The sequence below is a fragment of the Lathyrus oleraceus genome, chromosome 5, assembly GCF_024323335.1.
Source record: "Lathyrus oleraceus cultivar Zhongwan6 chromosome 5, CAAS_Psat_ZW6_1.0, whole genome shotgun sequence".
Taxonomy (NCBI): Eukaryota; Viridiplantae; Streptophyta; class Magnoliopsida; order Fabales; family Fabaceae; genus Lathyrus; species Lathyrus oleraceus.
Genome location: NC_066583.1, coordinates 641,157,531 through 641,174,119, shown reverse-complemented (window position 1 = coordinate 641,174,119; position 16,589 = coordinate 641,157,531).

Here is a 16,589-nt window from a genome sequence, read left to right as displayed (position 1 = left end):
GCTTTCTTGTCTGTGATTGATGCGTTGTCTAGGTATACCTGTTTTTCGAGGTACGTCTTGATGTCATGGTACCAAGGTTTTCCATCTGATTCTTCCTCAGTAGCTAGACAATATGTCGGCTCGTCCAGGCGATCAATGTTGATGGCAGGAGCCTCATTCTTCCAAATGATCTTGAACATGGCTGCTAAGGTAGTGAAGGCGTATGCTAATTGATTTTCTTCCCTTGGGATGTGATGAAAAGAGATTTCATCGAAGTAGGGGATCAATTTCAGGACATATTCTTTGTATGGAATCAACTTCTGATCGCGGGTTTCCCAATCTCCCCGCACTTGACTGATGACGAGAGCCGAGTCCCTATAAACCTAAAGTATTTTGATTCTTAAGTCGATTGCCGCTTCGATACCGAAGATACAGGCTTCATACTCCGCCATATTATTGGTGCAGTCGAAGCATAATCTTGTGGTAAACGGAAGATGAAATCCTGTCGGTGAAGTGATGATGACACCTACTACATGGCCTCATGCATTGGAAGCACCATCGAGCACGAGCGTCCATCGCAAGCCTGGTTTGGGGCCTTCCTTGGGGCCTGGAATATTGTTATTCCCTTATGAACAAAATGTCCTCTTCAGGGAAATCAAATCTTATCGGTTGGTAGTCTTCTACTGGCTGGTGGGCCAAGTAATCAGACAATACACTTTCCTTTATGGCTTTTTGGGTGAAATGTTGGATGTTGTATTTAGTTAAGGCCATCTGCCAATGGGAAACTCTTCCGGTCAGAGCAGGTTTCTCAAAGATGTACTTAATTGGGTCAATTTTGGAGATCAACAGAGTGGTGTGTTTCACCATGTACTGCCTTAATTATTTGGTGGCCCAGGCGAGGGCACAACAAGTATTTTCCAACAAAGAATACCTTGATTCACAATCATTGAACCTCTTGCTAAGGTAGTAGATGGCATGTTCCTTTCTACCTGGTTCATCATGCTAACCCAACATGCAACCCATAGAATCCTCTAGGACTGCCAAGTACATAATAAACGGCCTTCTTGGTACCGGCTGTAGCGGTGTATTCGTTACTATATGATCTATTGATTAAATCATAAGCAAAGCATACAATGAACATAGAGTCGCCACCGCACTTTTATTTATCCTAAGGACTGGTTAAAAAGCGAACAAAAACCTAAGAAGTTTTACACGTAGAAAACTAATGAAAAAGATCAGAGATCGGGGTAAGGGGTAAATTACGCAATGGGAAGGTGTTAGGCACCCAATGCGTCCTAGGTACTCCTAGGGAGCCCTTTTCACACTTGTTGTTTGAAAATATTTATTTGTTTTGACATAAGTATTGTGCACACATGATTGGGATGATGAGAAAAGAATATACAATTTTTATTGGGTTTGAACGGATGAACCCGCTGCCTACGTACCTTCCATCAAAGGTAAGGATCAAAACGCCGTAGTTCGGCTAAAAAATTTCCGAAAGTTAGTGGATTCAATTTTAAAACACAAGCTCAAAGGTCTTACGTTACCCACGGGAGAAAACTCAACCTTGTATAACAACTAGTCCACCATGTGAGAAAAGCTTCAACTTGCTAGAGAGGGGTTAACCCTATAATAAGCAAGGAAGACTTACAATTCATCTACTAAGGACAAATAGGTGAGATTAATATCAACCAACTAGGGTAAATCAAACCTATAGCTAATGTATGAAAACTTAACAAACATGGACAAAGCCACAAAATCACTTGAATGGGTGAAGTTATTTGGATTATTTACAAAAAGTCAAAGTATGATTAAAGTCAATTCAAAATGAAGTATTTACAAAAATGAAGTTTGGAAAATCATGGACTTAAGGTCCAAGTTTCTAATTTGGAAAGAAGGTGAGAATGTTTGCACAACACTTATTTCAAAGTTTTAAAACATGTGTGAAAAGGTAGGACACAATGGGATGAATGGATAATGGTGGAATGTAAAACTTCTTAGAAGGGTCCGCCTCTTGAAATCATATAGAAGATGATTCAAGTGGGTCCTTAGGAATAGGCTACAACTGAGCAATGATATGAACATGGTAACAGATGAAAGTAAATAAAAGCGGATACTGGATGCCACTCAATGGTCTTATACCTGTCTCCTAAAACAAGTAAGGATATCAGAAGCCACTCTATGGACTTACACTAATCTCCATCAAAATAAAACAAAAAACAAAACAGGGAACAGGGAAGTCAACTGCCAATCTATCTGGACTTATGTTAACCTCCACAGTATGATCCTAGGAATACAAATGCCACATCACAGGGACTTACAATGGATCCTCACATACAACAACAATGCACTAGGCAATGGGTATGAGTGACCAATGAGGTCTTACACTCTACCCCTTCCATGTCATGGGAACAGATGCCAACTTACAGGGACTTATAACTGGTTCCTCAATGGGGAAACAATAATGTCACAAGGACAAAAGAAGTGATCATGCACTAATGGCAAACAAAGATGATAAATGCACAACGGCAATCAATGATAGTAAATGCACAATGGCAATCAAGTAATCATGTATAAATGAATCAAGTAATCAATCACCTAAATTCAAGTAGCACACGCTATAACCATTCAATGAGGCTCAAGCAAAAGGGTTTGACTATGAAAGTCCACTGTAAGAGGTAAGTGTCGCTCTTAACCTTGCCATTGAGAGGCTAAGGTGAAGCAGATGAAAGGATATGAGGGGTGTGCCTCATTGCTTCTATCTCATGTCCGAGAGAGCATATAAATATAAGAATGTGGGGGAGTTCAGAAAGATGGAACTCTTTCCCCGATTGAAGACTCTATAGATCTTGGGTTTGGATCTCAATGCTACAACCATGTAATGGGAGCAAGGAGAAGACACACAGAATAGTGGGAGATAGGCTACTTATCTCTTTGATCCACCAATTGCCTCGAATGAGGACTTTTCCTGCTTGGGACAAATATAAACACACACAAGCATTGCCTCTTAAGGAGGACTTCAGACAATTTGCCCAGCCAAATAACGGGCCGGGTCTCCAGACTACATGAAGAAGAAGGTGCAATACCTCAATGCTAATTGCTTATAAGCAAAGCAATGCAAGTTCTTAAGAGAACTGAGCAACTAAGGGTACCTGGAATCAGTAAAAAATGATCAGCATCCCAACATAAACAAAACAATAACATAAGAATCAACCAATGTACAATCAAACAATAATGTGCAACATGTGCATAGCACAAAGATCAAGTGAACCAAGCCCTGCAAAATAAACAATTGGTCAAATTATTTCAACTCAATTATGCATCAACCTCCTTAAGGCATTAGCTTTTTAACCTGAAAAGTCAAAGTCAAGCTCAAACATAAGTAACAAGACCACTAGGCCAAGCCTAGGGTCCAAAGGATGGAAAAATCCTAAAACAGCAAGAAAATCATGATCAAAACCAAGATATTTCAATTAAGAAAGGACTCCAATTGGTCCCAAATCCAAACTATGCCCCTATTTCAATTTATGCATCATGTAAGGCAAAGGAAGCAAATGTAAATCACATATGAGCAACCAGCAAGATCACATCACAAAAAATACCAAAACAGCATGGAAAATTCCACAAAAATTATATCCTAACCAGAGGACATTCAACAAGCTACATGTTAATTTTCATGCAATTTGGACTAGTGGAACTATGGGAATTAATTCAACATGACAAAGCATGCAAAAACACAATCAAATGAAGCTACAAAATGTACATTAACTTCAATCCAATGGCAAACAGTGATATTACATGGTAAATGGATGGGACCAAAGCCAAATTGTAGCTTAATGTGTTAAAAAACACTCTACCAATTTTCATGTCCATAGGGTTAAGGATGTGGATTTGGCAACATATATACAAAAGGTTACACAAGTAAAGCCCTAAAATGCTAGGCAGCAAGCAAAAATCCTAATCAATTAGGAAATGGATTATAAAAATCCACAAAAAATCACATGGAAAGTTAACATGTTAAATGTGCTACATGCAAAAAATTAAGGCCATTGGCCAAGGGGAAGCATGGCAAAAAATCCAGGGAATATAGCGTATCAAATTATGTCACATTTTGTCACACTCAAGTTCAATAAATCCTAGTTAAAAAACCAGAGGTTCAAAAATTATAAAACCTATGTCAAAAATTCCAGAAAGGGGTTAAGAATCAATATCTAAAATTTCATTTAATTTGGATGTGGTATGGTGATTATATAATTAAAATGGTGAGACATGTGAATTTTGTATACATTGGAAAAATCTCTATGGCAATTAAGTTTTTTACCAAGCAACATTTTATTTTTTGATTCTATAAAAAAGTAGACTAAAAAAGGAGACTAACAAAAAAATCTCGATTTATTCGGATTATTATTGAATCTTTCATGAATTTTTTTAAGTTGTTAAATTTATTGAATATTTAATTAATGGAATACGAATTTATTTGTAATTTAATGGATTAATGGTACAGTAGAGTAACTAACAGCAACGTGATGTCCAATGCCAATCCAAGACAGTACAGCACCTCATTTATGTGTTGGCGGTGCGCGATTGGTCCACCTCGGCGGGAAACAACAATTTGAGCTCGCGGCCAGGGAAAGAAGATCAAAGCGTGAAAAATTTCCAGAAACGCTCATCTTCTTCGCACAGTTCAAGCTCCTCAACGGCAATAACGGTCTCGAACTTTTCTTCACCAAACTCAATAAATTTTATACCGTTGGAAAGGTTATTCTACGTACAACAACAATATGCCAGAGAAAACTCCTAATTCCTAACATACCGCACAGATCGAGCGAAAGAAGATTTCGCATCAAAGTGTAAATTCAAGATTGCTCTCTCTAAACTTAACGGTTTTCGATTCTATAAAGTGCTGCATGATCTACAAGGTATATTCTACAAGAACCACACAACGATTTTGAGAATGGTGATAGTCGAATCCGAACCTTTTCGAGGAGCAGTACCGGAATCCGCGAGTATTTTGCTTCAATGAGTGAAAACAGACGATCTGCAGCAGCTAGGAATGTGTGAGGAAGCTTCGGAATGGCTTAACAATGCCTCAAATCGCAGCAAATCTTGACTGCCATGGATGAATGGTGATTTGGACAGTTGTGATCGTGATCTTTCTTGATCCAAAACCTGCAAACAGAAACTCACAAACAAGTATGGATGATGAATTCACTGAGGATTCGCACAAAGCTTGAAGAATTGGTGAAAAAAATCAATATGCAATGTGAAAAAGTGAGAGAAAAATGAGAGAGTTCTTGAGATTTTTTGTTGAATTTGTGAATTATGATTAGTGTGTGCAAAAACAGTTAGCATTAAGCTTATATACTACCAATTAATCTCACAATTAATCATGATTAGTGGAAAAAATGGATTAGTGAAATTAAGCTTATGTGTGAATTTGGACTTTTTGCCCTTTGAAGCTTAGAAGCATTATAGCAGAATTTTTTCACTTTCAACCAGTTGTAAATACCATTTGGAAGCTGATTGCATAGGTCTCAATTCCAAATTCCTCATATTTTGCATTTTCACCATGTGATGGCTTATGTGTCAATTTTTCCAATTCATTTTCAAAACCAATTCTCAAACCACAAGGCCTAGGCATGTTGTGAATATTCCAACAATTTTCAAATACCATTTATGAAGTGTAGAAAAAATCCCCACTCAAAAATTCCAATTATTTCACAAGTTGGACGATTTTGCCCCTGGTTCATTTAACAGTCCAGTTGAAATTTGACCTTTTGCATTGAGCAATTTTGAAGAAATCCAATTATGCACCATTGAAGTACATATTAAATGGAGTTTGTGCATGTAAAGAACTTGCAATTTGGACAATCCATGTGGTAGTTATGGCCTCCTGATTACGGGTCTTTTTTGAAATTCACTGAGCCATATCTTGCAAACCACACATGGGATTTTTGAGTTCTTGGACTTTTTGGAATTGTGAGAACAAGATCTTCAACTTTCCTGTTGGACAAATTTTGATTTGAAGCTTGTATCATGAAATTATCTTGAGGGGAAAAACTTTCCATTTTGGGCAGCTGAAATTACAGGTCCACTTGCCATTTTGGGAGACTTTCTGTCTGACTTCAATTCCTTCAACCTTGGTTTTAGAAATGCCAAATGAAGTTTATCTAGACATGAATGAGATCTTTCTAACCAATTCCAATCATCAAATCACTGATTAAATCCACAGTTGACCACAGTTGACTTTTGTTGACTTTTGGTTGACTGGGCCAAGTTCTGATGAATTCCAAGCCTCTTTCAATTGAGATCTTGATTCCAAATGATATCACAAGTTATATGAACTCTTGATGAATGATCATGGTGCCCAAATTCTTCAAGAATGGCCACCATCTATTGCTCAGGGCCTGATTTGACTGATGATTGCTTCAGCTGCAAGCAACATGGTTAGATGACAATATTTTTGTACTTTTGGTTAGTAAACATATGAAAAGCAATGATATACAAATGCAATACATGCTTGGTGATCAAGAGCCATACTCACAAGGTATCCCACCCACTAGGAGGACAGCTAGGGTATGCAATGATCCTTGAGGCTATGATATGACATAATATGAGCCATGAGGGATCTTAGGGCCAAAATTGGGGTCTTACAGATGCCCCTATTTAAGGTCATTCTAGCCGGAGAAGTGAAGTTTAAAAATCTTCATATCGACGCGGTAGAATGGGCTTAAATAATAGTAATGAGACAAATTTTGGTCCCTAAGAGACCTCATGATGCAGATGTATGCATGCAAAAAGACAAATTCTGTGGAGAATATATGATTCGCACAGAAGAAAAGACGATCCATCGGAGTAATATACTCACCAGGAACAGAGACTCTAACAAGACTCTTATTGGACTCAACTAGGGGATAGTAAGGGAAAGAATGCGTGAGCAGGACACGACTTTGATTAGGGAAAACAAAACTGACACAGCGTGAATTAGACACGACTCCGAGTGGGAATAACAGACATCGGACTGGAGAGCTTGCTGGGGAAGCAAAGGACTCACACCGGGGAATAAAGAATTCCAGAGGAAAATAAATCCATTGGAAAGACATAAGCTGACTCAAATCATCCATGAAGGATACTTCGGATAAAAATCCGGACTCGGATCAGGAAAAGATTCACATAGAATCTCCCTGCCGGAAAAATGCATATATTGGGGAATAAACACCCATATAGCAAAAGGTAAAAATCACCGAAGGAAACTTCGCAGGGGACTGTCTAACAAAGAGACTCTCCTGGGAAAAGCAACAGGAATGAGGCGTTACCGGTATAAGGGTAACAAACTCAGGAAGAATGAATATCTAAGACCGGTATAAGGGTGAGAGATATCAATCAACCAACATCTGAGAAAGACCTACAAAGGGTATAATACTCAGGAAAATCTGACTCCACAGGGGACCAAGGTCATAATAGGGAGTAGAAAGGAAGGAACACCAGGGATACCGAGGTATATAATAGGTGACCGACCGAAATGTGAATTGGTATATATGCCAAGACACTCATCATCCGAAAGGAGGGCTTGAAAAAGCAAAATCGACTTACAGGATGGACATCCGAATCCACGACGGGAAAACGAATCTTACTCAACTGGGGACACAAACCCAAAGAGTGCATGAGATATAATATCCATTACCGGCAGACCGTGGATAAGAATACTCACATGAGATATATTATCTATTACCGTCAGAACGTAGATAATAAACTCGCATGGTAAGAAACATCAGGGATACCGAAGTATATAATAGGTGATCTACCGAAAACGTGAATTGGTATATATGCCAATACACACATCCGAAACACAAACAGGTTAAAGGATGAATATTCGATTCTACAAAGAATACGAATCTTACTCTACTGGGGAAAATCAACAAAGGACTCCAACCAAAGAGCGCATGAGACATATTATTCATTACCGGCAGACCGTGAATAATATACTCGAAAGGAAGATACACCAGAGATACCGAAGTATATAATAGGTGACTAACCAAAAAGAGAGACAATCGATACCAAGCATCCGGGTAAACGAAAGACAACTCAAAGGGATAAATTGCAAGCATCCGGCAATTATCCAACAACAAAGAAAAATATTCGACTCCGCGAAAGGGAAATAACGAATCTTACTCGACCAGGGAAACACAAAAGGCTTCAACTGAAGAGTGCATGAGATATATTATCCATTACCGTCAGAACGTGGATAACATACTCGCATGGCAGATTATCCACAACCGGTATAAGGGTTAATAAAGGATAAGTCGACCGAAAAGAAAGGCATCGGGATACCAAACAGGCATATAATGATGACCAATCAAAGGGAGTAACAACATTACCAACAAAAGGGTAAATGAAAGACTCACTGGGGATTAATTGCAAGCATCCGGCAATTATCCGCAAAAGCTGGGAATACATTGATAAACAATCAATGATCCGGGGAATAAATCACTAGCAAACGGTGAAAAGACCCGCTGGCGACTTCAAAAGGATAACATTGCAAGCATCCGGCAATGATCCAGGAGACTGCTGGGAATACAAGTGCTTACTCAAGAGCAACTACCCAAAGCAGGGAGGAATATCAACATCGCATATTGAATGAAGATAACCACAAAGAGATTAGGGTTTACATCTACCGAATACGGGGCAGAAGACCAAAAATCTGGCTGAGGAAACAAGGGGTTTAACAATACCGACTACTGGGTAAGAAACCAAAGACTCAGCTGAGGATAAAATTGCTAGCAACCGGCAATTATCCACATGTATCATAAGATACCACTCCACTGGAGAGACAAATCACAGCGACAAAGGATTTACAACTACCGAATACGGGGTAGAAGACCACAAACTCCACTGGGGATATAAATCACCGCAGGGAACAGAACTCTGTTAGGGATAAAACCACAACAACAGAAGATCCACCATCAGCCAGACCGAACCACAAAGGTTACCACTGCTAGGGGAAAAGAGATAGGACTCACAACTACCGAATACGGGGTAGTAGCCATACTCTGGTGGGAATAACCACAAATTAGGGTTTACATCTACCGAATACGGGGTAGAAAACCAAAAACTCTGCGCGGGGATAGAATAAATCATGAATCCGCACGAGAAACCAAACATGAGGTTTATAACAGACCGCAAACTCTGTTGGAGAGTAGGGAAATAGGATTTACGACTACTGACTATCAGGTAGAAAACCAACAACTCTGGCTGGGAACTAAAAGGTATATAACCACCATTTCCGCCAAGAAAGCCAGGAAAATAGGACTTACAACTACCAGTATAAGGGTAGAGGCCCAAAATCGACTCTTGCGGAGGAATGAAAGGTATATAACCACAAATTCCGCCAAGAGGACAAGGAACAATAGGACTTACAACTACCGGTATAAGGGTAGAGGCCCGAAAACTCCGCTGGGGAACAACCCACCGGGAAGCACGATGAACAGACGACAAATGTCAATTCAGGAAAGATCCGAAAAGACAGACTGAATCAAGACACGTCCTAATGAGGATATAACTCAATAGGAAAACTCCATCCCAATATATATGCTGGGAGGAAACGGAAGAAACCGTCATCCACGAGGGTATATCTCAGTGGGGAACCGCAGAAGGAAAGACAGACACTTTCTGCTTATGGGCTGACTCTATATGGAGAGATTTAACACCCGACATCTGCTTAGGAAGATCTATAAAGATCTATATCACCATAGCAGGGAATAACAAACAAGGGATATATGGCAAAAATGCAACATGAATATCTGAATGTTTATGAATATGCATGAATATGCGTGATTTATGTTTGATGAATGCTGACAAAACAGACATTACTAACACAACAGGTCCAGGAATCAAACGTCCGGTATTATACTTCCAGGGGAAAACCAACTGGAAAGCCAATTCTGCTGGAGATCTACATGCTATAAAGCAAAGATCTGCGGGTACTGCTGGGAAGCAGAAGCAAAAGAATCAGAGATATCTGGAGAATACCAAATCTCTGAGTAAATGGATCAGCGATCACCCCAACTAGGGCACAGAAAGTCACAACGGGCAAAACGACCACCAAGACGAATCTGTCGGGGAACAAGAGAAAATCAAAGTCCTGCAGGGGATCCTAGCAATCACTACTATGGAAACGGATCCAACATAACTCCATTGGGGAACAACCCACCGAGGGAGCAAAGGTCACCCGGATAGAGTTTGGCTGCACAAGCAACTCTATTGGGGATATCATCAACTACTCTCTTGGGGAACAACCCACTGAGGAAGGAAAGCACCAAACAAGTAGATTCTGCACCAAACCACTCTACTCGGGGCGAACACACATCTGACGGATCACATCAGCAGATTCTGCAACAAAATCCGCTCTACTGAGGATCGAAAAGTAATCAGGAAATCCATACAATCTCTGGATGACGGAGCCATCGACCGACCATACCGGGGATTGAAAGAGGTTCAACAAGCAATACTGCCACAACAACCGCTCTGCAGGCAAATGCTGGAGAAAGTTGGATGAAAATACGGGGATATCAACCTAATCAACCACGGAGTAGGAAAATAAATCCTGCTCTGCTGAGAATAACAACCATTCTGATAGAGAGAAAGTAAACAACTCCGCTCGCGACTTCGATGGGGATATCAATAACTGCACTACTCGTGACTATGCCGAGGAGACAAATAAAGTCTGGGGATAGCGATCCACTGGAGAAAGTGGCAAGGCATCAAGGTGGCAAACCAATCAACCGCCGAATCTTCCACAAGGAAACATCCATGATAAGGGAAAACTGCTGCTGGAGAAAACTGAGTCTTCAACAACACTCTGCTTAGGGAACAACCCCACCAACAACTCGACTTGCAATTATGCTGGCAACTCACTTGGGGAGAAATACGGGATACGGGGATATCAACCCACTAACTACAAATATCCTGAACACCTGAGCAATCAAGCCGGAGAGAGACTACTGCTGGAGAACAGACTGAGCCTTCAATCCACAATTCTGCTTCGGGGAGTCAAAATCCACAGAAGCTCTGCTTAGGGAACAACCCCAACAACCAAATCTCTGCTTGGGGAACAACCCCAACAATCAAATCTGGAGAAGAAGGATACAAACCAAACCAGGAGTGTGAACAAATGTCTTACCTGTTGGAAACCATGCCACCCTTGGGAGAGCACTGAGAAATTCTTTGAGAATCCTTTTATCATTGTGAATGTTCACTTTGTTTAAAACAATAATTTTGAAAAATTCTGTTTTTTTAAAACAAATGATATTTTTATCAATTAAAACATGCAAAACATTTGTTGAATTGAAACAAATAAGAGTGCAAATAATTGGATAAAAGCTCAAATTTATTTGATGGAATGGTAGTCTGCAAATGGCAAGACTCCATAGATCTGTACAAATTTGAAATCAGTGATATATATTGGAAGAGGGCTACATTGAACATAATGATCCTTTCTCTACCAATTTGAATCTCGATGTATTCGAAGCTTCAGTTGACGACGAATCGAGAATCTTCTGACGAAAAGACGGCTGGTGAAACAGAAAGTCTTGTCAGGATGCAGTTACTTGCCTGATCCCTAATTTTTGCCTAGATTGCCCCAGGGTGAGGTACTCAATCTAGCGGGATGCAAATATGCTTTTTTATCAAGTCTCTAATTTTTGCCTGGATTACCCTTGCGGGTTTTCCACCGAGACGCTCATTTTTGCCTAAGCCGCCCTTTCGGGTTTTCAACTTAGCAAGCTATTCTGTTTTTCATTTGCATATACTTTTTTTTTTAGGCAAAGTATCTCTTAACTGCATCTGAATTCACAGGACGAGTGAAATCCTCCCCATCCATTGTTGTAAGCATCAAAGCTCCGCCTGAAAAGGCTCTCTTAACAACATATGGACCCTCGTAGTTTGGAGTCCACTTGCCCCTGGAGTCGGGCACGAAAGACAAAACTTTCTTGAGCACGAGGTCACCTTCTCGGAACACACGAGGCTTGACCTTCTTATCGAATGCTTTCTTCATTCTCTGCTGATACAACTGACCATGGTACATGGCAGTCAATCGCTTCTCTTCGATCAAATTCAGTTGGTCATAACGACTCTGAATCCATTCAGCATCAGTCAACTAGGGACTTTGAGGGTATCAGGCTTCTTTTATTCTTTTTTTTTTCTATTTGAAAAATTTTTCCTGATTTTTGCCTTTACTTTGATTTTTCACCCTCTTCTCTTTCTTTTTTCCCTTTTTTTTTTATTACATTTGTAATGCCCCAGTTTGACTGTTGCTGGGTTCTTGAGACGCAGCTGAATGATCTGCTTTTCATTGCTCAAGTGCTCGGGTAATCTCATCAGGAATCCCCTTCAACATCATCTTCCTCTGCTTCGAATACAATGAATTCAAATTTGGGAGATGGCGTTGGATCATTATGTTCAATGGGTTTAGAAATCCCTGCACAATGATTCTGGATAATGAAAAGCTTTTGTATTTAAACAAGCAAATCATTTATGCAGATGAAAAAGCTGTTTTTGTTTTTCAGGGTTTTTTGTGATCACTGATTTCATGCAAAAGCAAAAAGTGAAAACAAATGGAAAAACAAATGTTTAACAATGCATTAATTGAATGAAAACATCATTGTATTAAATGCTGCCAACAATGTCATCACTTCTCCTTTTGGCATGGGAGAAGGGTTTTAAACAAAGTGAACAAATCACGCTGACTTATGAATGACCGTAGGAACATCCACAGCGACCCAATTGTGGCAGACACCACCAGGAATAACAAAATTGCTCATATCCTCTGCATCTTCTTCAATGATAGCAGCAGCTTCCTCTTCAACAGGCTGATCGTCATGGATGAATCCTCCACTCGTGAACAAACCTTGCTCATTGAATGCCCCAGAACAGTAGCCAATGCCAGCCCGGGATCTGTTGTCTTCAAGCTCAAACATCTTCCCCAAACCAGCAACAGGAATAAATCCATCAACAGCACTTAGTCTGGCAAATATCTCTCTGAATTCACCATTCTCTTGCTCCAGATGATCCATCAATCTCGAAGAATCGGCTCTGGTATAATACCGGCGAGGTGCGTCTCCAAAATAAATGAAGATCGCAGGGTCAGACCACAGGACGGGAGACCGGAACAAAACACCCGCTTATGCAAATGATGCATGAAGTGTTTATGCATATGCTTGTTTTTATTTCAAAGGAACTCGAAGGTTTTATTTGCAAACTTTGAAATTTTAACATTTTGATCATATATGAGAATATCTCATCAGATACTTCAGGTGAAAAATTTTTCCCGGTTTTTTCATGTTTGAAATTTTTTGCAAATAAACTCCTTTGAGTTCCTTGAAAATTTTCTGATTTTTCGATGATATGGAATGTGGATGAATGCATGAATGTATGGATGCAACAATCACACTCAAGGATCAAGCAAAGCACACCAAACAAAGGTCGTGGGAAAGCTCATTGTATCCCTAATATCAATCATCCATTTTGGTGGATTTAGGTTTTCACCTTATCGACACCCAAGTTCCATTGATATTAACGGTACATGAACCGGCTCAACATCCCTAATATCAACCAGCCGCTTTGGTGGATTTTAGGTTTTACACCTGATCCGGGATCCATTGATATTAACGATGTTTGAACGACTCAACCACGAATCACGGGTTTGCTGAGAGTCACGAGCATGGAGTCTAGGTTAAGAACCACCCAAAGGGAGTGTACTAGGGTTTAAACCTGCCAGACATGTTCTACCAGAGGTTCCCATAATCATCGTCCCATCTCTCGGATATTATCGGAGGAACGAATACTCGTATTCCAAAAATATTCTCGAGAGAGACTCTTATGAGTGTAGTATCGCGTAACAATCGCATCAGAACTTACATCTGAACGACCTCCGCACTACGTCCTAAAAATAGGCCAAGATGGGTTTGGTAAACTAAGGTCCTTGGCTTCTAAGGCACATGATTGAACGAATAATGCCTAACCACAAATAACTTGTGTGACATTATTAATCCAACATGACCTCCACCAAGTGAATGGACTCGCAAGTCAACTGGCTAAGGACTACTCCACACCAGTCAACAAGACTATGCCATTCTCCTATCCTAAGGTGCACTCGAGTTCGGGCATAGAACTCATCTCACAGATCACCAAAGCAAACAGCAATTGTATATCAAGCAATTCACACATTACAATCAATACAATTATCCCAAATTGTACAAAAATATGTCAAATAACAATAATAATATATCACACAAAGGTGAAAAGTTGGCAATACCACCAAGGATCAGATCCCCAGTGGAGTCGCCACTTTTCTGTAGCGGTGTATTCGTTACTATATGATCTATTGATTAAATCATAAGCAAAGCATACAATGAACATAGAGTCGCCACCGCACTTTTATTTATCCTAAGGACTGGTTAAAAAGCGAACAAAAACCTAAGAAGTTTTACACGTAGAAAACTAATGAAAAAGATCAGAGATCGGGGTAAGGGGTAAATTACGCAATGGGAAGGTGTTAGGCACCCAATGCGTCCTAGGTACTCCTAGGGAGCCCTTTTCACACTTGTTGTTTGAAAATATTTATTTGTTTTGACATAAGTATTGTGCACACATGATTGGGATGATGAGAAAAGAATATACAATTTTTATTGGGTTTGAACGGATGAACCCGCTGCCTACGTACCTTCCATCAAAGGTAAGGATCAAAACGCCGTAGTTCGGCTAAAAAATTTCCGAAAGTTAGTGGATTCAATTTTAAAACACAAGCTCAAAGGTCTTACGTTACCCACGGGAGAAAACTCAACCTTGTATAACAACTAGTCCACCATGTGAGAAAAGCTTCAACTTGCTAGAGAGGGGTTAACCCTATAATAAGCAAGGAAGACTTACAATTCATCTACTAAGGACAAATAGGTGAGATTAATATCAACCAACTAGGGTAAATCAAACCTATAGCTAATGTATGAAAACTTAACAAACATGGACAAAGCCACAAAATCACTTGAATGGGTGAAGTTATTTGGATTATTTACAAAAAGTCAAAGTATGATTAAAGTCAATTCAAAATGAAGTATTTACAAAAATGAAGTTTGGAAAATCATGGACTTAAGGTCCAAGTTTCTAATTTGGAAAGAAGGTGAGAATGTTTGCACAACACTTATTTCAAAGTTTTAAAACATGTGTGAAAAGGTAGGACACAATGGGATGAATGGATAATGGTGGAATGTAAAACTTCTTAGAAGGGTCCGCCTCTTGAAATCATATAGAAGATGATTCAAGTGGGTCCTTAGGAATAGGCTACAACTGAGCAATGATATGAACATGGTAACAGATGAAAGTAAATAAAAGCGGATACTGGATGCCACTCAATGGTCTTATACCTGTCTCCTAAAACAAGTAAGGATATCAGAAGCCACTCTATGGACTTACACTAATCTCCATCAAAATAAAACAAAAAACAAAACAGGGAACAGGGAAGTCAACTGCCAATCTATCTGGACTTATGTTAACCTCCACAGTATGATCCTAGGAATACAAATGCCACATCACAGGGACTTACAATGGATCCTCACATACAACAACAATGCACTAGGCAATGGGTATGAGTGACCAATGAGGTCTTACACTCTACCCCTTCCATGTCATGGGAACAGATGCCAACTTACAGGGACTTATAACTGGTTCCTCAATGGGGAAACAATAATGTCACAAGGACAAAAGAAGTGATCATGCACTAATGGCAAACAAAGATGATAAATGCACAACGGCAATCAATGATAGTAAATGCACAATGGCAATCAAGTAATCATGTATAAATGAATCAAGTAATCAATCACCTAAATTCAAGTAGCACACGCTATAACCATTCAATGAGGCTCAAGCAAAAGGGTTTGACTATGAAAGTCCACTGTAAGAGGTAAGTGTCGCTCTTAACCTTGCCATTGAGAGGCTAAGGTGAAGCAGATGAAAGGATATGAGGGGTGTGCCTCATTGCTTCTATCTCATGTCCGAGAGAGCATATAAATATAAGAATGTGGGGGAGTTCAGAAAGATGGAACTCTTTCCCCGATTGAAGACTCTATAGATCTTGGGTTTGGATCTCAATGCTACAACCATGTAATGGGAGCAAGGAGAAGACACACAGAATAGTGGGAGATAGGCTACTTATCTCTTTGATCCACCAATTGCCTCGAATGAGGACTTTTCCTGCTTGGGACAAATATAAACACACACAAGCATTGCCTCTTAAGGAGGACTTCAGACAATTTGCCCAGCCAAATAACGGGCCGGGTCTCCAGACTACATGAAGAAGAAGGTGCAATACCTCAATGCTAATTGCTTATAAGCAAAGCAATGCAAGTTCTTAAGAGAACTGAGCAACTAAGGGTACCTGGAATCAGTCAAAAATGATCAGCATCCCAACATAAACAAAACAATAACATAAGAATCAACCAATGTACAATCAAACAATAATGTGCAACATGTGCATAGCACAAAGATCAAGTGAACCAAGCCCTGCAAAATAAACAATTGGTCAAATTATTTCAACTCAATTATGCATCAACCTCCTTAAG